Source organism: Rhinoderma darwinii, chromosome 4 (assembly GCF_050947455.1).
Source record: "Rhinoderma darwinii isolate aRhiDar2 chromosome 4, aRhiDar2.hap1, whole genome shotgun sequence".
NCBI lineage: Eukaryota > Metazoa > Chordata > Amphibia > Anura > Rhinodermatidae > Rhinoderma > Rhinoderma darwinii.
In genome coordinates, this window is record NC_134690.1 from 31,217,688 (window position 1) to 31,237,668 (window position 19,981).

At 38.2% G+C, this 19,981-nt stretch overlaps 1 long non-coding RNA gene and 18 other non-coding genes across 19 annotated transcripts in view; all 19 read left to right on the plus strand.

Annotated features, from left to right (window-relative positions):
• Positions 1–451: 451 nt before the first annotated feature.
• On the plus strand, positions 452–537 carry TRNAR-UCU (transfer RNA arginine (anticodon UCU)). The gene is given in 2 exon segments: positions 452–488; positions 502–537. It is a non-coding gene; the product is annotated as a tRNA-Arg (tRNA).
• Positions 538–937: 400 nt separating this feature from the next.
• TRNAR-UCU (transfer RNA arginine (anticodon UCU)) lies at positions 938–1,023 on the plus strand. Its single transcript is given in 2 exon segments — positions 938–974; positions 988–1,023. It is a non-coding gene; the product is annotated as a tRNA-Arg (tRNA).
• A 400-nt stretch (positions 1,024–1,423) lies between these two features.
• Positions 1,424–1,509, plus strand: TRNAR-UCU (transfer RNA arginine (anticodon UCU)). Its single transcript is given in 2 exon segments — positions 1,424–1,460; positions 1,474–1,509. It is a non-coding gene; the product is annotated as a tRNA-Arg (tRNA).
• Positions 1,510–1,907: 398 nt separating this feature from the next.
• Positions 1,908–1,993, plus strand: TRNAR-UCU (transfer RNA arginine (anticodon UCU)). The gene is given in 2 exon segments: positions 1,908–1,944; positions 1,958–1,993. It is a non-coding gene; the product is annotated as a tRNA-Arg (tRNA).
• A 400-nt stretch (positions 1,994–2,393) lies between these two features.
• TRNAR-UCU (transfer RNA arginine (anticodon UCU)) lies at positions 2,394–2,479 on the plus strand. Its single transcript is given in 2 exon segments — positions 2,394–2,430; positions 2,444–2,479. It is a non-coding gene; the product is annotated as a tRNA-Arg (tRNA).
• Positions 2,480–5,792: 3,313 nt separating this feature from the next.
• Positions 5,793–5,878, plus strand: TRNAR-UCU (transfer RNA arginine (anticodon UCU)). Its single transcript is given in 2 exon segments — positions 5,793–5,829; positions 5,843–5,878. It is a non-coding gene; the product is annotated as a tRNA-Arg (tRNA).
• An 880-nt stretch (positions 5,879–6,758) lies between these two features.
• On the plus strand, positions 6,759–6,844 carry TRNAR-UCU (transfer RNA arginine (anticodon UCU)). The gene is given in 2 exon segments: positions 6,759–6,795; positions 6,809–6,844. It is a non-coding gene; the product is annotated as a tRNA-Arg (tRNA).
• Positions 6,845–7,244: 400 nt separating this feature from the next.
• On the plus strand, positions 7,245–7,330 carry TRNAR-UCU (transfer RNA arginine (anticodon UCU)). The gene is given in 2 exon segments: positions 7,245–7,281; positions 7,295–7,330. It is a non-coding gene; the product is annotated as a tRNA-Arg (tRNA).
• Positions 7,331–8,216: 886 nt separating this feature from the next.
• TRNAR-UCU (transfer RNA arginine (anticodon UCU)) lies at positions 8,217–8,302 on the plus strand. Its single transcript is given in 2 exon segments — positions 8,217–8,253; positions 8,267–8,302. It is a non-coding gene; the product is annotated as a tRNA-Arg (tRNA).
• A 5,470-nt stretch (positions 8,303–13,772) lies between these two features.
• The window catches only part of LOC142759107 (uncharacterized), a 231,085-nt gene continuing 224,876 nt past the window's right edge, over positions 13,773–19,981 (plus strand). Inside the window, exon 1 of the long non-coding RNA XR_012883062.1 lies at positions 13,773–14,106. This is a non-coding gene — a long non-coding RNA (uncharacterized LOC142759107). The remainder of the gene's footprint in view (positions 14,107–19,981) is intronic.
• Positions 14,797–14,882, plus strand: TRNAR-UCU (transfer RNA arginine (anticodon UCU)). The gene is given in 2 exon segments: positions 14,797–14,833; positions 14,847–14,882. It is a non-coding gene; the product is annotated as a tRNA-Arg (tRNA).
• TRNAR-UCU (transfer RNA arginine (anticodon UCU)) lies at positions 15,767–15,852 on the plus strand. Its single transcript is given in 2 exon segments — positions 15,767–15,803; positions 15,817–15,852. It is a non-coding gene; the product is annotated as a tRNA-Arg (tRNA).
• On the plus strand, positions 16,253–16,338 carry TRNAR-UCU (transfer RNA arginine (anticodon UCU)). The gene is given in 2 exon segments: positions 16,253–16,289; positions 16,303–16,338. It is a non-coding gene; the product is annotated as a tRNA-Arg (tRNA).
• On the plus strand, positions 17,223–17,308 carry TRNAR-UCU (transfer RNA arginine (anticodon UCU)). Its single transcript is given in 2 exon segments — positions 17,223–17,259; positions 17,273–17,308. It is a non-coding gene; the product is annotated as a tRNA-Arg (tRNA).
• TRNAR-UCU (transfer RNA arginine (anticodon UCU)) lies at positions 17,709–17,794 on the plus strand. Its single transcript is given in 2 exon segments — positions 17,709–17,745; positions 17,759–17,794. It is a non-coding gene; the product is annotated as a tRNA-Arg (tRNA).
• On the plus strand, positions 18,196–18,281 carry TRNAR-UCU (transfer RNA arginine (anticodon UCU)). The gene is given in 2 exon segments: positions 18,196–18,232; positions 18,246–18,281. It is a non-coding gene; the product is annotated as a tRNA-Arg (tRNA).
• On the plus strand, positions 18,681–18,766 carry TRNAR-UCU (transfer RNA arginine (anticodon UCU)). Its single transcript is given in 2 exon segments — positions 18,681–18,717; positions 18,731–18,766. It is a non-coding gene; the product is annotated as a tRNA-Arg (tRNA).
• On the plus strand, positions 19,167–19,252 carry TRNAR-UCU (transfer RNA arginine (anticodon UCU)). Its single transcript is given in 2 exon segments — positions 19,167–19,203; positions 19,217–19,252. It is a non-coding gene; the product is annotated as a tRNA-Arg (tRNA).
• Positions 19,652–19,737, plus strand: TRNAR-UCU (transfer RNA arginine (anticodon UCU)). Its single transcript is given in 2 exon segments — positions 19,652–19,688; positions 19,702–19,737. It is a non-coding gene; the product is annotated as a tRNA-Arg (tRNA).

Consider the following 19,981-nt stretch of genomic DNA (forward strand, 5'->3'; position numbering starts at 1 on the left):
TAGAACTATATAGCAATTCAAAGGTTGTGGGTTCGAGTCCCACCACAGTCGTGTGTTTTTGGGTAACATGTAATTACTTTTCAGATGTTAGAATGAGGCAAAAGGAAATACTGCACAGTAACAGGCTTTATGGTTAAGGGCTTAGAGTGGTCTTTAATAAAAACATTTCTGGCCCCTAATTTGTTAGTGTAAGTTATTGGAACCACCTTTTTTTGTGGACTCTTAAGACAACGATTTTTGCATCCAATTTTGAAAATGCTCTGTTCATGTCTATCTGTTATCAATATATAGAAACCACGAAGTGTCAAGAACAATTTAAAGTTGAGCTATTTTTGAGTATGTCTAAAAGATAGACCCAATGATGATTTTTTTGGTATTCCTTAACTTAAAAAAGCAAGACACATTAAGACTTTAGCTGGGCACATTTTTTACTAGCATGTGGGATGATATAGGCTCTGTGGCGCAATGGATAGCGCATTGGACTTCTAGAGCTATATAGCAATTCAAAGGTTGTGGGTTCGAGTCCCACCAGAGTCGTGTGTTTTTGGGTAACATGTAATTACTTTTCAGATGTTAGAATGAGGCAAAAGGAAATACTGCACAGTAACCGGCTTTATGGTTAAGGGCTTAGAGAGGTCTTTAATAAAAACATTTCTGGCCCCTAATTTGTTAGTGTAAGTTATTGGAACCACCTTTTTTTGTGGACTCTTAAGACAACGATTTTTGCATCCAATTTTGAAAATGCTCTGTTCATGTCTATCTGTTATCAATATATAGAAACCACGAAGTGTCAAGAACAATTTAAAGCTGAGCTATTTTTGAGTATCTCTAAAGGATAGCCCCAATGATGATTTTTTTTGTATTCCTTAACTTAAAAAAGCAGGACACATTAAGACTTTAGCTGGGCACATTTTTTACTAGCATGTGGGATGATATAGGCTCTGTGGCGCAATGGTTAGCGCATTGGACTTCTAGAGCTATATAGCAATTCAAAGGTTGTGGGTTTGAGTCCCACCAAAGTCGTGTGTTTTTGGGTAACATGTAATTACTTTTCAGATGTTAGAATGAGGCAAAAGGAAATACTGCACAGTAACAGGCTTTATGGTTAAGGGCTTAGAGTGGTCTTTAATAAAAACATTTCTGGCCCCTAATTTGTTAGTGTAAGTTATTGGAACCACCTTTTTTTGTGGACTCTTAAGACAACGATTTTTGCATCCAATTTTGAAAATGCTCTGTTCATGTCTATCTGTTATCAATATATAGAAACCACGAAGTGTCAAGAACAATTTAAAGCTGAGCTATTTTTGAGTATCTCTAAAGGATAGCCCCAATGATGATTTTTTTTGTATTCCTTAACTTAAAAAAGCAGGACACATTAAGACTTTAGCTGGGCACATTTTTTACTAGCATGTGGGATGATATAGGCTCTGTGGCGCAATGGTTAGCGCATTGGACTTCTAGAGCTATATAGCAATTCAAAGGTTGTGGGTTTGAGTCCCACCAGAGTCGTGTGTTTTTGGGTAACATGTAATTACTTTTCAGATGTTAGAATGAGGCAAAAAGGAATAATGCACAGTAACAGGCTTTATGGTTAAGGGCTTAGAGTGGTCTTTAATAAAAACATTTTTGGCCCCTAATTTTTTAGTGTAAGTTATTGGAACCACCTTTTTTGTGGACTCTTAAGACAACGATTTTTGCATCCAATTTTGAAAATGCTCTGTTCATGTCTATCTGTTATCAATATATAGAAACCACGAAGTGTCAAGAACAATTTAAAGTTGAGCTATTTTTGAGTATGTCTAAAAGATAGACCCAATGATGATTTTTTTAGTATTCTTAACTTAAAAAAGCAAGACACATTAAGACTTTAGCTGGGCACATTTTTTACTAGCATGTGGGATGATATAGGCTCTGTGGCGCAATGGATAGCGCATTGGACTTCTAGAGCTATATAGCAATTCAAAGGTTGTGGGTTCGAGTCCCACCAGAGTCGTTTGTTTTTGGGTAACATGTAATTACTTTTCAGATGTTAGAATGAGGCAAAAGGAAATACTGCACAGTAACAGGCTTTATGGTTAAGGGCTTAGAGTGGTCTTTATTAAAAACATTTCTGGCCCCTAATTTGTTAGTGTAAGTTATTGGAACCACCTTTTTTTGTGGACTCTTAAGACAACGATTTTTGCATCCAATTTTGAAAATACTCTGTTCATGTCTATCTGTTATCAATATATAGAAACCACGAAGTGTCAAGAACAATTTAAAGTTGAGCTATTTTTGAGTATGTCTAAAAGATAGACCCAATGATGATTTTTTTAGTATTCCTTAACTTAAAAAAGCAAGACACATTAAGACTTTAGCTGGGCACATTTTTTACTAGCATGTGGGATGATATAGGCTCTGTGGCGCAATGGATAGCGCATTGGACTTCTAGAGCTATATAGCAATTCAAAGGTTGTGGGTTCGAGTCCCACCAGTGTCATGTGTTTTTGGGTAACATGTAATTACTTTTCAGATGTTAGAATGAGGCAAAAGGAAATACTGCACAGTAACAGGCTTTATGGTTAAGGGCTTAGAGTGGTCTTTAATAAAAACATTTCTGGCCCCTAATTTGTTAGTGTAAGTTATTGGAACCACCTTTTTTTGTGGACTCTTAAGACAACGATTTTTGCATCCAATTTTGAAAATGCTCTGTTCATGTCTATCTGTTATCAATATATAGAAACCACGAAGTGTCAAGAACAATTTAAAGCTGAGCTATTTTTGAGTATCTCTAAAGGATAGCCCCAATGATGATTTTTTTTGTATTCCTTAACTTAAAAAAGCAAGACACATTAAGACTTTAGCTGGGCACATTTTTTACTAGCATGTGGGATGATATAGGCTCTGTGGCGCAATGGATAGTGCATTGGACTTCTAGAGCTATATAGCAGTTCAAAGGTTGTGGGTTCGAGTCCCACCAGTGTTGTGTGTTTTTGGGTAACATGTAATTACTTTTCAGATGTTAGAATGAGGCAAAAGGAAATACTGCACAGTAACAGGCTTTATGGTTAAGGGCTTAGAGTGGTCTTTAATAAAAACATTTCTGGCCCCTAATTTGTTAGTGTAAGTTATTGGAACCACCTTTTTTTGTGGACTCTTAAGACAACGATTTTTGCATCCAATTTTGAAAATGCTCTGTTCATGTCTATCTGTTATCAATATATAGAAACCACGAAGTGTCAAGAACAATTTAAAGCTGAGCTATTTTTGAGTATCTCTAAAGGATAGCCCCAATGATGATTTTTTTTGTATTCCTTAACTTAAAAAAGCAAGACACATTAAGACTTTAGCTGGGCACATTTTTTACTAGCATGTGGGATGATATAGGCTCTGTGGCGCAATGGATAGCACATTGGACTTCTAGAGCTATATAGCAATTCAAAGGTTGTGGGTTCGAGTCCCACCAGTGTTGTGTGTTTTTGGGTAACATGTAATTACTTTTCAGATGTTAGAATGAGGCAAAAAGGAATAATGCACAGTAACAGGCTTTATGGTTAAGGGCTTAGAGTGGTCTTTAATAAAAACATTTCTGGCCCCTAATTTTTTAGTGTAAGTTATTGGAACCACCTTTTTTGTGGACTCTTAAGACAACGATTTTTGCATCCAATTTTGAAAATGCTCTGTTCATGTCTATCTGTTATCAATATATAGAAACCACGAAGTGTCAAGAACAATTTAAAGCTGAGCTATTTTTGAGTATGTCTAAAAGATAGACCCAATGATGATTTTTTTAGTATTCTTAACTTAAAAAAGCAAGACACATTAAGACTTTAGCTGGGCACATTTTTTATTAGCATCTGGGATGATATTGGCTCCGTGGCGCAATGGCTAGCGCATTGGACTTCTAGAGCTATATAGCAATTCAAAGGTTGTGGGTTCGTTACTCACCAGAGTTGTGTGATTTTGGGTAACATGTAATTACTTTTCAGATGTTAGAATGAGGCGAAAGGAAATACTGCACAGTAACAGGCTTTATGGTTAAGGGCTTAGAGTGGTCTTTAATAAAAACATTTCTGGACCCTAATTTGTTAGTGTAAGTTATTGGAACCATCTCTTTTTGTGGACTCTTAAGACAACGATTTTTGCATCCAATTTTGAAAATGCTCTGTTCATGTATATCTGTTATCAATATATAGAAACCACGAAGTGTCAAGAACAATTAAAAGCTGAGCTATTTTTGAGTATCTCTAAAGGATAGCCCCAATGACGATTTTTTTAGTATTCTTAACTTAAAAAAGCAAGACACATTAAGACTTTAGCTGGGCACATTTTTTACTAGCATGTGGGATGATATTGGCTCCGTGGCACAATGGATAGCGCATTGGACTTCTAGAGCTATATAGCAATTCAAAGGTTGTGGGTTCGTTACTCACCAGAGTTGTGTGATTTTGGGTAACATGTAATTACTTTTCAGATGTTAGAATGAGGCGAAAGGAAATACTGCACAGTAACAGGCTTTATGGTTAAGGGCTTAGAGTGGTCTTTAATAAAAACATTTCTGGCTCCTAATTTGTTAGTGTAAGTTATTGGAACCATCTTTTTTTGTGGACTCTTAAGACAACGATTTTTGCATCCAATTTTGAAAATGCTCTGTTCATGTCTATCTATTATCAATATATAGAAACCACGAAGTGTCAAGAACAATTTAAAGCTGAGCTATTTTTGAGTATGTCTAAAAGATAGACCCAATGATGATTTTTTTAGTATTCTTAACTTAAAAAAGCAAGACACATTAAGACTTTAGCTGGGCACATTTTTTACTAGCATGTGGGATGATATAGTCTCTGTGGCGCAATGGATAGTGCATTGGACTTCTAGAGCTATATAGCAATTCAAAGGTTGTGGGTTTGAGTCCCACCAGAGTCGTGTGTTTTTGGGTAACATGTAATTACTTTTCAGATGTTAGAATGAGGCAAAAGGAAATACTGCACAGTAACAGGCTTTATGGTTAAGGGCTTAGAGTGGTCTTTAATAAAAAAATTTCTGGCCCCTAATTTGTTAGTGTAAGTTATTGGAACCATCTCTTTTTGTGGACTCTTAAGACAACGATTTTTGCATCCAATTTTGAAAATGCTCTGTTCATGTATATCTGTTATCAATATATAGAAACCACGAAGTGTCAAGAACAATTAAAAGCTGAGCTATTTTTGAGTATCTCTAAAGGATAGCCCCAATGATGATTTTTTTAGTATTCCTTAACTTAAAAAAGCAAGACACATTAAGACTTTAGCTGGGCACATTTTTTACTAGCATGTGGGATGATATAGGCTCTGTGGCGCAATGGATAGCGCATTAGACTTCTAGAGCTATATAGCAATTCAAAGGTTGTGGGTTCGTTACCCACCAGTGTTGTGTGATTTTGGGTAACATGTAATTACTTTTCAGATGTTAGAATGAGGCGAAAGGAAATACTGCACAGTAACAGGCCTTATGGTTAAGGGCTTAGAGTGGTATTTAATAAAAACATTTCTGGCTCCTAATTTGTTAGTGTAAGTTATTGGAATCATCTTTTTTTTGTGGACTCTTAAGACAACGATTTTTGCATCCAATTTTGAAAATGCTCTGTTCATGTCTATCTGTTATCAATATATAGAAACCACGAAGTGTCAAGAACAATTTAAAGCTGAGCTATTTTTGAGTATGTCTAAAAGATAGCCCCAATGATGATTTTTTTAGTATTCCTTAACTTAAAAAAGCAAGACACATTAAGACTTTAGCTGGGCACATTTTTTACTAGCATGTGGGATGATATAGGCTCTGTGGCGCAATGGATAGCGCATTGGACTTCTAGAGCTATATAGCAATTCAAAGGTTGTGGGTTCGAGTCCCACCAGAGTCGTGTGTTTTTGGGTAACATGTAATTACTTTTCAGATGTTAGAATGAGGCAAAAGGAAATACTGCACAGTAACCGGCTTTATGGTTAAGGGCTTAGAGTGGTCTTTAATAAAAACATTTCTGGCCCCTAATTTGTTAGTGTAAGTTATTGGAACCACCTTTTTTTGTGGACTCTTAAGACAACGATTTTTGCATCCAATTTTGAAAATGCTCTGTTCATGTCTATCTGTTATCAATATATAGAAACCACGAAGTGTCAAGAACAATTTAAAGCTGAGCTATTTTTGAGTATCTCTAAAAGATAGCTCCAATGATGATTTTTTTAGTATTCCTTAACTTAAAAAAGCAAGACACATTAAGACTTTAGCTGGGCACATTTTTTACTAGCATGTGGGATGATATAGGCTCTGTGGCGCAATGGATATTGGACTTCTAGAGCTATATAGCAATTCAAAGGTTGTGGGTTCGAGTCCCACCAGTGTCGTGTGTTTTTGGGTAACATGTAATTACTTTTCAGATGTTAGAATGAGGCAAAAGGAAATACTGCACAGTAACAGGCTTTATGGTAAAGGGCTTAGAGTGGTCTTTAATAAAAACATTTCTGGCCCCTAATTTTTTAGTGTAAGTTATTGGAACCACCTTTTTTGTGGACTCTTAAGACAACGATTTTTGCATCCAATTTTGAAAATGCTCTGTTCATGTCTATCTGTTATCAATATATAGAAACCACGAAGTGTCAAGAACAATTAAAAGCTGAGCTATTTTTGAGTATCTCTAAAGGATAGCCCCAATGATGATTTTTTTAGTATTCCTTAACTTAAAAAAGCAAGACACATTAAGACTTTAGCTGGGCACATTTTTTACTAGCATGAGGGTTGATATAGGCTCTGTGGCGCAATGGATAGCACATTGGACTTCTAGAGCTATATAGCAATTCAAAGGTTGTGGGTTCGAGTCCCACCAGAGTCGTGTGTTTATGGGTAAATTGTAATTACTTTTCAGATGTTAGAATGAGGCAAAAGGAAATACTGCACAGTAACAGGCTTTATGGTTAAGGGCTTAGAGTGGTCTTTAATAAAAACATTTCTGGCCCCTAATTTGTTAGTGTAAGTTATTGGAACCACCTTTTTTTGTGGACTCTTAAGACAACGATTTTTGCATCCAATTTTGAAAATGCTCTGTTCATGTCTATCTGTTATCAATATATAGAAACCACGAAGTGTCAAGAACAATTTAAAGCTGAGCTATTTTTGAGTATCTCTAAAGGATAGCCCCAATGATGATTTTTTTTGTATTCCTTAACTTAAAAAAGCAGGACACATTAAGACTTTAGCTGGGCACATTTTTTACTAGCATGTGGGATGATATAGGCTCTGTGGCGCAATGGTTAGCGCATTGGACTTCTAGAGCTATATAGCAATTCAAAGGTTGTGGGTTTGAGTCCCACCAGAGTCGTGTGTTTTTGGGTAACATGTAATTACTTTTCAGATGTTAGAATGAGGCAAAAGGAAATACTGCACAGTAACAGGCTTTATGGTTAAGGGCTTAGAGTGGTCTTTAATAAAAACATTTCTGGCCCCTAATTTGTTAGTGTAAGTTATTGGAACCACCTTTTTTTGTGGACTCTTAAGACAACGATTTTTGCATCCAATTTTGAAAATGCTCTGTTCATGTCTATCTGTTATCAATATATAGAAACCACGAAGTGTCAAGAACAATTTAAAGCTGAGCTATTTTTGAGTATCTCTAAAGGATAGCCCCAATGATGATTTTTTTTGTATTCCTTAACTTAAAAAAGCAAGACACATTAAGACTTTAGCTGGGCACATTTTTTACTAGCATGTGGGATGATATATTCTCTTTGGCGCAATGGATAGCACATTGGACTTCTAGAACTATATAGCAATTCAAAGGTTGTGGGTTCGAGTCCCACCACAGTCGTGTGTTTTTGGGTAACATGTAATTACTTTTCAGATGTTAGAATGAGGCAAAAGGAAATACTGCACAGTAACAGGCTTTATGGTTAAGGGCTTAGAGTGGTCTTTAATAAAAACATTTCTGGCCCCTAATTTGTTAGTGTAAGTTATTGGAACCACCTTTTTTTGTGGACTCTTAAGACAACGATTTTTGCATCCAATTTTGAAAATGCTCTGTTCATGTCTATCTGTTATCAATATATAGAAACCACGAAGTGTCAAGAACAATTTAAAGTTGAGCTATTTTTGAGTATGTCTAAAAGATAGACCCAATGATGATTTTTTTGGTATTCCTTAACTTAAAAAAGCAAGACACATTAAGACTTTAGCTGGGCACATTTTTTACTAGCATGTGGGATGATATAGGCTCTGTGGCGCAATGGATAGCGCATTGGACTTCTAGAGCTATATAGCAATTCAAAGGTTGTGGGTTCGAGTCCCACCAGAGTCGTGTGTTTTTGGGTAACATGTAATTACTTTTCAGATGTTAGAATGAGGCAAAAGGAAATACTGCACAGTAACCGGCTTTATGGTTAAGGGCTTAGAGAGGTCTTTAATAAAAACATTTCTGGCCCCTAATTTGTTAGTGTAAGTTATTGGAACCACCTTTTTTTGTGGACTCTTAAGACAACGATTTTTGCATCCAATTTTGAAAATGCTCTGTTCATGTCTATCTGTTATCAATATATAGAAACCACGAAGTGTCAAGAACAATTTAAAGCTGAGCTATTTTTGAGTATCTCTAAAGGATAGCCCCAATGATGATTTTTTTTGTATTCCTTAACTTAAAAAAGCAGGACACATTAAGACTTTAGCTGGGCACATTTTTTACTAGCATGTGGGATGATATAGGCTCTGTGGCGCAATGGTTAGCGCTAGAGATGAGCGAACTTATCAAAAGTTCGGTTCGGCTAGTTCGCCGAATTTCACAAAAAAGTTCGGTTCGGACCGAACTAGTTCTGACCGAACCTGTCACTTACGTGCGCCGAGCATGCTACTGTCCAGGGTGCTGATAGAGTTAATGGGCTGCACTAACTCTTTCAGCAACCTTCACAGTACATGCTCGGCGCGCGGAAAATACCATTTAAATGTAATAAAAAAATAAAAATTATACGTTCGTACTTACTTTCCTCCTGTCCGGCCTCCAGCGATGACGTTTCATCCCTTTCGCCGCTGCAGCCAATCACAGGCTGTAGTGGCGGTCACGCACGTCAGGATGACGCTTCATCCCACGTGACCGCCTCTGCAGCCAATCACAGGCTGCAGCGGCGACATGAATGAAACGTCATCGCTGGAGGCCGGACAGGAGGAAAGTAAGTATGAACGTATTATTATTATTTTTTGGCATGTATGTATGTTGGCATGTATGTATGTATATCTGTGCATGTATGTTTGCATGTATGTTGGCATGTATGTATATATGTGCATGTTTGTATGTATATTTGCATGTATATATTTGCATGTATGTATTTTTGCATGTATGTTGTCATGTATGTATGTATGTATGTAGTCATGTATGTATATATGTGCATGTGTGTATGTATATTTGTATGTATGTTTGCATGTATGTTTGCATGAATGTATGTATATTTGCATGTGTGTATATATATATATATATATATGTATGTATGTTGTCATGTATGTATGTATGTTGTCATGTATGTATATATGTGCATGTATGTTGGTATGTATATATGTGCATGTGTGTATGTATGTATATTTGCATGTATGTATGTTGTCATGTATGTATGTATATATGTGCATGTATGTTTGCATGTATGTTGGCATGTATGTATACATGTGCATGTTTGTATGTATATTTGCATGTATATATGTTTGCATGTGTGTATGTATGTTTGCATGTATGTATGTTTGCATGTATGTATGTTGTCATGTATGTTTGTATGTATGTTGTCATGTATGTATGTATATATGTGCATGTATGTATGTTTGCATGTTTTTATTTTTGCATGTATGTTTGCATGTATGTTTATATATGTGCATGTATGTAATTATGTTTGCATGTATTTATGTTTGCATGTATATTTGTGCATGCTTGTATATATGTATGTATGTATCTTTGCATGTTTGTTTGTATGTATGTATGTTTTCATGTGTGTGTGTATGCATGTATGTATGATAGTTTGCATGTATATATGTCTGTATGGCCATGTATGATACTGTCTGCTGGCGCCCTGTATCTAAGTCAACTTCGCGGCAGGCTTCTATACATGGTATAACAGTCAGTATCACACATTAAACTGAATCTAAGCCTACAACATGTTTTATTTCATTATTTTATTTTTTTACAGGTTTGGTGTTTGGACTACGTCGGTTTCGAGGACTACTTCGATGACGGTTTTTTTTCTACAATAAAATGGTTAATGAGGGTTGTGTTGGGGGTGCTTTATTTCAATAAAATATTTTATCTATATCTTTGTCTTTTTCTTTTCAAATTTTATTATTACCACTTTAGTAATGGCCGCTGTCTGAGTGACAACATCCATTACTAATGCGAGGCTTAGTGTTAGCCGGTGCAGAGGCTAACACTAACCACCATTATTACCCCGGTACCCAAAACCACCAGGGGTGCCGGGAAGAGCCAGGTACCATCCAGTACCCGACCATCTGTTGTGATGGTCGGGCCCTGGGGCGGCCGCAGGCTGGTATTATGAGGCTGGGAAGGGCCAAAAACAGTGGACCTTCCCACCCTTGTAATGCTAGGCTGCTGCTGCTGTGTTGTATCTGGCTGGTTATAAAAGTGGGGGGGGACCCCACGTCATTTTTTTAAATTATTTATTTATTTACATTTTTTTTTTAAAAAAGACATGGGGTTCCACCCAATTTATCATAACCAGCCACATACAACACAGTGTTATTAGCCTGGGAATGGACAAAACCAGTGGCCCTTCCCACCCATGTAATGCCAGACTGCTGCGGCCTTGTATATGGCTGGTTATTAAAAATGTGGGGGACCCGTCTATTGCTAAATTTGTTAAATTCCAAAAAAAAACGACGTGGGGGTCCCCCCCATTTTTATAACCAGCCCGATACAACACAGCAGCAGCAGCCTAGCATTACAAGGGTGGGAAGGTCCACTGATTTTGGCCCTTCCCAGCCTCATAATACCAGCCTACGGCCGCCCCAGTACCCGACCATCACAACAGATGGTTGGGTACTGGATCGTACCAAGCTCTTCCCGGCACCCCTGGTGGTGGTGGGTACCGGGGTAATAATGGGTGGTTAGTGCTAGCCTCTGCACCGGCTAACACTAAGTACCGCCTTAATAATGGACGCTGTCAATCAGCCAACTGCCATTATCTAGGCACTAATAAAGTTTGAAAAAAAAAACACAAAGACAATTCTTTTTTATTGAAATAAGAAATCCCCAACAAAACCCTCGTTAACCATTTTATTAAAATTTGAAAAAACGCAGATCTACGCAGTAGTCCAACGAATCGTAGATGTAGTCCAATCGGTACATCAAAATCTGCAACAACATAAAAAAACAGTTATCAATGTGAACAATACCAATACTTCTACTCACCTACACACATATATACACGCACACACAAACAAACAACCATACACAGACACACACATATATACACAAACACAACAAGATATACACACACACATAAACAGACAAACACACACATATACACGAACTCACACATATACAAACAAAAACACACATATCCAAACACACACACACACAGTTATACACACATACACGAACACATATACAAACAAAAACACACATACCCAAACACACATATACACAAACACATATACACAAACACACCCATATATACACACAAACACACACCCATATACACAAACACATATACACAAACACACCCATATATACACACAAACACACACCCATATACACACATATACACATATACAAAAACACACACAAACATCTACACACAAACATATACACAAATACACCCATATATACACAAACATATACACAAAACACATATACACAAACACACCCATATATACACACACACATATAAAAACAAAAACAGACAAAGTCACATACCCAAACACACATATATACACAAACACACACATACACAAACACGGTTTCTTTTAAATGCTGCTGGGGAACCCGCTCGATCCACTATATACGGCTGCGCTACAGTGCAGCATTTAAAAGAAACAGGATCCTGACCTGTCCATAGAGTTTAAGGCAGCACAGAGTATTTCAGGAGATGAGCGTGCAGATTCAGTGCTGCTGCGAACTCTGCTCTTACCATTACGTAGCTCTCAGTCTGTTACCTCTCCTCCACTCCTGTCCTCCAGAACACCTTCACATGATTGGCAAGTCACCACGTAATGGTAAGAGCAGAGTTCACAGCAGCACAGAGTATTTCAGGAGATGAGCGTGCGGATCTTGTGCGGGGTGGTGACTTGCCAATCACGTGAAGGTGTTATTGAGGACAGGAGTGGAGGAGAGGTAACAGACTGAGCTACGTAATGGTAAGAGCAGAGTTCACAGCAGCACTGAATCTGCACGCTCCTCTCCTGAAATACTCTGTGCTGCTGTGAACTCTGTTCTTACCATTACGTAGCTCAGTCTGTTACATCTCCTCCACTCCTGTCCTCTATAACACGTTCACATGATTGGCAAGTCACCACCACGCACAAGATCCGCACGCTCATCTCCTGAAATACTCTGTGCTGCTGTGAACTCTGCTCTTACCATTACGTGGTGACTTGCCAATCATGTGAAGGTGTTCTTGAGGACAGGAGTGGAGGAGAGATAACAGACTGAGAGCTACGTAATGGTAAGAGCAGAGTTCACAACAGCACTGAATCTGCACGCTCATCTCCTGAAATACTCTGTGCTGCCTTAAACTCTGTGGACAGGTCAGGATCCTGTTTCTTTTAAATGCTGCACTGTAGCGTAGCCTTATATAGTGGATCGAGCGGGTTCCCTAGCAGCATTTAAAAGAAACAGGATCCTGACCTGTCCACAGAGTTTAAGGCAGCACAGATTATTTCAGGAGATGAGCACGGGCAGCCGTTCGTTTTTCCGAGCCGTGCTCCCATCATGCACACGACCGTAAAAACACCCGTTATTGCGGGTCGTAATTACGACCCGCAATAACGGGCTCATAGACTTCTGTTACCCACGGGTACCTTTCCGTATTCTCACGGGAAGGTGCCCGTGCCGTTAAAAAAATAGAACATGTTCTATTTTACGGGCCGTGCTGCTATAATTATAATGACAGCACGGTTCGCAAAAGCGGCCAGCTGCCCGTGGCCGGCCGGCCGTGCTCGTACTTACGAGTCGTAATTACGAGCACGGCCCGTAAAATAAAAAAATAGAACATGTTCTATCTTTTTAACGGCACGGGCACCTTCCCGTGAGAAAACGGGAAGGTACCCGTGGCTAACAGAAGTCTATGGGCCCGCTATTTCGGGTCGTAATTACGACCCGTGATAACGGGTGTTTTTATGGTCGTGTGCATGAGGCCCCGTAATGATGGGTGGCTACAGGTGTGCACCCGTCATTACGGCAGCGTTGCTAGGCGACGTCAGTAAGGGTATGTGCACACACACTAATTACGTCCGTAATTGACGGACGTATTTCGGCCGCAAGTACCGGACCGAACACCCTGCAGGGAGCCGGGCTCCTAGCATCATATTTATGTACGATGCTAGGAGTCCCTGCCTCTCCGTGGAACTACTGTCCCGTACTGAAAACATGATTACAGTACGGGACAGTTGTCCTGCAGAGAGGCAGGGACTCCTAGCATCGTACATAAGTATGATGCTAGGAGCCCGGCTCCCTGCACTGTGTTCGGTCCGGTACTTGCGGCCGAAATACGTCCGTCATTTACGGACGTAATTAGTGTGTGTGCACATACACTAAATAGTCACTGTTCAGGGTGCTGAAAGAGTTAACTGATCGGCAGTAACTGTTTCAGTACCCTGGACAGTGACTACCGATCACAGTACCTGTAAAAAAAAAGACGTTCATACTTACCGAGAACTTTCTGCTTCCTCCAGTCCGGTCTCCTGGCCGTTGCCTTGGTGACGCGTCCCTCTCGACATCCGGCCCGACATTCCTTGATGACGATGCAGCCTTGTGAGCGCTGCAGCCAATCACAGGCTGCCGCGGCCTCTGCAGCCAATCACAGGCTGCAGAGGCCTCTGCAGCCAATCACAGGCTGCCGCGTCAGAAAAGGTCGGACTGGAGGAAGAAGAGGGACTCGTCAACAAGACAACGACCGGGTACGTATGAAATGCTTTTTATTTTATTTTTAATCAGCAGCCTCTTTTCTCTATCAGTGATTGATAGAGATAAGTGGCTCCCGATTTGTATAATGTTTTTGACCGGGTTCGGTCAAAACGGGTTCGGCCGAACCCGGTGAAGTTCGGATTCGCTGCGAACCGAACTTTACCGGAAGTTCGGACCGAAACCGGGTTCGGTTGTCCCGGTTCGCTCATCTCTAGTTAGCGCATTGGACTTCTAGAGCTATATAGCAATTCAAAGGTTGTGGGTTTGAGTCCCACCAAAGTCGTGTGTTTTTGGGTAACATGTAATTACTTTTCAGATGTTAGAATGAGGCAAAAGGAAATACTGCACAGTAACAGGCTTTATGGTTAAGGGCTTAGAGTGGTCTTTAATAAAAACATTTCTGGCCCCTAATTTGTTAGTGTAAGTTATTGGAACCACCTTTTTTTGTGGACTCTTAAGACAACGATTTTTGCATCCAATTTTGAAAATGCTCTGTTCATGTCTATCTGTTATCAATATATAGAAACCACGAAGTGTCAAGAACAATTTAAAGCTGAGCTATTTTTGAGTATCTCTAAAGGATAGCCCCAATGATGATTTTTTTTGTATTCCTTAACTTAAAAAAGCAGGACACATTAAGACTTTAGCTGGGCACATTTTTTACTAGCATGTGGGATGATATAGGCTCTGTGGCGCAATGGTTAGCGCATTGGACTTCTAGAGCTATATAGCAATTCAAAGGTTGTGGGTTTGAGTCCCACCAGAGTCGTGTGTTTTTGGGTAACATGTAATTACTTTTCAGATGTTAGAATGAGGCAAAAAGGAATAATGCACAGTAACAGGCTTTATGGTTAAGGGCTTAGAGTGGTCTTTAATAAAAACATTTTTGGCCCCTAATTTTTTAGTGTAAGTTATTGGAACCACCTTTTTTGTGGACTCTTAAGACAACGATTTTTGCATCCAATTTTGAAAATGCTCTGTTCATGTCTATCTGTTATCAATATATAGAAACCACGAAGTGTCAAGAACAATTTAAAGTTGAGCTATTTTTGAGTATGTCTAAAAGATAGACCCAATGATGATTTTTTTAGTATTCTTAACTTAAAAAAGCAAGACACATTAAGACTTTAGCTGGGCACATTTTTTACTAGCATGTGGGATGATATTGGCTCCGTGGCACAATGGATAGCGCATTGGACTTCTAGAGCTATATAGCAATTCAAAGGTTGTGGGTTCGTTACTCACCAGAGATGTGTGATTTTGGGTAACATGTAATTACTTTTCAGATGTTAGAATGAGGCGAAAGGAAATACTGCACAGTAACAGGCTTTATGGTTAAGGGCTTAGAGTGGTCTTTAATAAAAAAATTTCTGGCCCCTAATTTGTTAGTGTAAGTTATTGGAACCATCTCTTTTTGTGGACTCTTAAGACAACGATTTTTGCATCCAATTTTGAAAATGCTCTGTTCATGTATATCTGTTATCAATATATAGAAACCACGAAGTGTCAAGAACAATTAAAAGCTGAGCTATTTTTGAGTATCTCTAAAGGATAGCCCCAATGATGATTTTTTTAGTATTCCTTAACTTAAAAAAGCAAGACACATTAAGACTTTAGCTGGGCACATTTTTTACTAGCATGTGGGATGATATAGGCTCTGTGGCGCAATGGATAGCGCATTGGACTTCTAGAGCTATATAGCAATTCAAAGGTTGTGGGTTCGAGTCCCACCAGAGTCGTGTGTTTTTGGGTAACATGTAATTACTTTTCAGATGTTAGAATGAGGCAAAAGGAAATACTGCACAGTAACCGGCTTTATGGTTAAGGGCTTAGAGTGGTCTTTAATAAAAACATTTCTGGCCCCTAATTTGTTAGTGTAAGTTATTGGAACCACCTTTTTTTGTGGACTCTTAAGACAACGATTTTTGCATCCAATTTTGAAAATGCTCTGTTCATGTCTATCTGTTATCAATATATAGAAACCACGAAGTGTCAAGAACAATTTAAAGCTGAGCTATTTTTGAGTATCTCTAAAAGATAGCTCCAATGATGATTTTTTTAGTATTCCTTAACTTAAAAAAGCAAGACACATTAAGACTTTAGCTGGGCACATTTTTTACTAGCATGTGGGATGATATAGGCTCTGTGGTGCAATGGATAGCGCATTGGACTTCTAGAGCTATATAGCAATTCAAAGGTTGTGGGTTCGAGTCCCACCAGTGTCGTGTGTTTTTGGGTAACATGTAATTACTTTTCAGATGTTAGAATGAGGCAAAAGGAAATACTGCACAGTAACCGGCTTTATGGTTAAGGGCTTAGAGTGGTCTTTAATAAAAACATTTCTGGCCCCTAATTTTTTAGTGTAAGTTATTGGAACCACCTTTTTTGTGGACTCTTAAGACAACGATTTTTGCATCCAATTTTGAAAATGCTCTGTTCATGTCTATCTGTTATCAATATATAGAAACCACGAAGTGTCAAGAACAATTTAAAGTTGAGCTATTTTTGAGTATGTCTAAAAGATAGACCCAATGATGATTTTTTTAGTATTCTTAACTTAAAAAAGCAAGACACATTAAGACTTTAGCTGGGCACATTTTTTACTAGCATGTGGGATGATATTGGCTCCGTGGCACAATGGATAGCGCATTGGACTTCTAGAGCTATATAGCAATTCAAAGGTTGTGGGTTCGTTACTCACCAGAGATGTGTGATTTTGGGTAACATGTAATTACTTTTCAGATGTTAGAATGAGGCGAAAGGAAATACTGCACAGTAACAGGCTTTATGGTTAAGGGCTTAGAGTGGTCTTTAATAAAAAAATTTCTGGCCCCTAATTTGTTAGTGTAAGTTATTGGAACCATCTCTTTTTGTGGACTCTTAAGACAACGATTTTTGCATCCAATTTTGAAAATGCTCTGTTCATGTATATCTGTTATCAATACATAGAAACCACGAAGTGTCAAGAACAATTAAAAGCTGAGCTATTTTTGAGTATCTCTAAAGGATAGCCCCAATGATGATTTTTTTAGTATTCCTTAACTTAAAAAAGCAAGACACATTAAGACTTTAGCTGGGCACATTTTTTACTAGCATGTGGGATGATATAGGCTCTGTGGCGCAATGGATAGCGCATTGGACTTCTAGAGCTATATAGCAATTCAAAGGTTGTGGGTTCGAGTCCCACCAGAGTCGTGTGTTTTTGGGTAACATGTAATTACTTTTCAGATGTTAGAATGAGGCAAAAGGAAATACTGCACAGTAACCGGCTTTATGGTTAAGGGCTTAGAGTGGTCTTTAATAAAAACATTTCTGGCCCCTAATTTGTTAGTGTAAGTTATTGGAACCACCTTTTTTTGTGGACTCTTAAGACAACGATTTTTGCATCCAATTTTGAAAATGCTCTGTTCATGTCTATCTGTTATCAATATATAGAAACCACGAAGTGTCAAGAACAATTTAAAGCTGAGCTATTTTTGAGTATCTCTAAAAGATAGCTCCAATGATGATTTTTTTAGTATTCCTTAACTTAAAAAAGCAAGACACATTAAGACTTTAGCTGGGCACATTTTTTACTAGCATGTGGGATGATATAGGCTCTGTGGCGCAATGGATAGCGCATTGGACTTCTAGAGCTATATAGCAATTCAAAGGTTGTGGGTTCGAGTCCCACCAGAGTCATTTGTTTTTGGGTAACATGTAATTACTTTTCAGATGTTAGAATGAGGCAAAAGGAAATACTGCACCGTAACAGGCTTTATGGTTAAGGGCTTAGAGTGGTCTTTAATAAAAACATTTCTGGCCCCTAATTTGTTAGTGTAAGTTATTTGAACCATCTTTTTTTGAGGACTCTTAAGACAACGATTTTTGCATCCAATTTTGAAAATGCTCTGTTCTTGTCTATCTCTTTATCAATATATATAAACCACGAAGTGTCAAGAACAATTTAAAGCTGAGCTATTTTTGAGTATCTCTAAAGGATAGCCCCAATGATGATTTTTTTAGTATTTCTTAACTTAAAAAAGCAAGACACATTAAGACTTTAGCTGGGCACATTTTTTACTAGCATGTTGGATGATATAGGCTCTGTGGCGCAGTGGATAGCGCATTGGACTTCTAGAGCTATATAGCAATTCAAAGGTTGTGGGTTTGAGTCCCACCAGAGTCGTGTGTTTTTGGGTAACATGTAATTACTTTTCAGATGTTGGAATGAGGCAAAAGGAAATACTGCACAGTAACAGGCTTTATGGTTAAGGGCTTAGAGTGGTCTTTAATAAAAACATTTCTGGCCCCTAATTTGTTAGTGTAAGTTATTGGAACCACCTTTTTTTGTGGACTCTTAAGACAACGATTTTTGCATCCAATTTTGAAAATGCTCTGTTCATGTCTATCTGTTATCAATATATAGAAATCACGAAGTGTCAAGAACAATTATAGCTGAGCTATTTTTGAGTATGTCTAAAAGATAGACCCAATGATGACTTTTTTAGTATTCCTTAACTTAAAAAAGCAAGACACATTAAGACTTTAGCTGGGCACATTTTTTACTAGCATGAGGGATGATATAGGCTCTGTGGCGCAATGGATAGCGCATTAGACTTCTAGAGCTATATAGCAATTCAAAGGTTGTGGGTTTGAGTCCCACCAGAGTCGTGTGTATTTGGGTAACATGTAATTACTTTTCAGATGTGAGAATGAGGCAAAAGGAAATACTGCACAGTAACAGGCTTTATGGTTAAGGGCTTAGAGTGGTCTTTAATAAAAACATTTCTGGCCCCTAATTTGTTAGTGTAAGTTATTGGAACCACCTTTTTTTGTGGACTCTTAAGACAACGATTTTTGCATCCAATTTTGAAAATGCTCTGTTCATGTCTATCTGTTATCAATATATAGAAACCACGAAGTGTCAAGAACAATTTAAAGCTGAGCTATTTTTGAGTATCTCTAAAAGATAGCCCCAATGATGATTTTTTTAGTATTCCTTAACTTAAAAAAGCAGGACACATTAAGACTTTAGCTGGGCACATTTTTTACTAGCATGAGGGATGATATAGGCTCTGTGGCGCAATGGATAGCACATTGGACTTCTAGAGCTATATAGCAATTCAAAGGTTGTGGGTTCGAGTCCCACCAGAGTCATTTGTTTTTGGGTAACATGTAATTACTTTTCAGATGTTAGAATGAGGCAAAAGGAAATACTGCACCGTAACAGGCTTTATGGTTAAGGGCTTAGAGTGGTCTTTAATAAAAACATTTCTGGCCCCTAATTTGTTAGTGTAAGTTATTTGAACCATCTTTTTTTGAGGACTCTTAAGACAACGATTTTTGCATCCAATTTTGAAAATGCTCTGTTCATGTCTATCTGTTATCAATATATAGAAATCACGAAGTGTCAAGAACAATTATAGCTGAGCTATTTTTGAGTATGTCTAAAAGATAGACCCAATGATGACTTTTTTAGTATTCCTTAACTTAAAAAAGCAAGACACATTAAGACTTTAGCTGGGCACATTTTTTACTAGCATGAGGGATGATATAGGCTCTGTGGCGCAATGGATAGCGCATTGGACTTCTAGAGCTGTAAAGCAGTTCAAAGGTTGTGGGTTTGAGTCCCACCAGAGTCGTGTGTTTTTGGGTAACATGTAATTACTTTTCAGATGTGAGAATGAGGCAAAAGGAAATACTGCACAGTAACAGGCTTTATGGTTAAGGGCTTAGAGTGGTCTTTAATAAAAACATTTCTGGCCCCTAATTTGTTAGTGTAAGTTATTGGAACCATCTTTTTTTGTAGACTCTTAAGACAACGATTTTTGCATCCAATTTTGAAAATGCTCTGTTCATGTCTATCTGTTATCAATATATATAAAC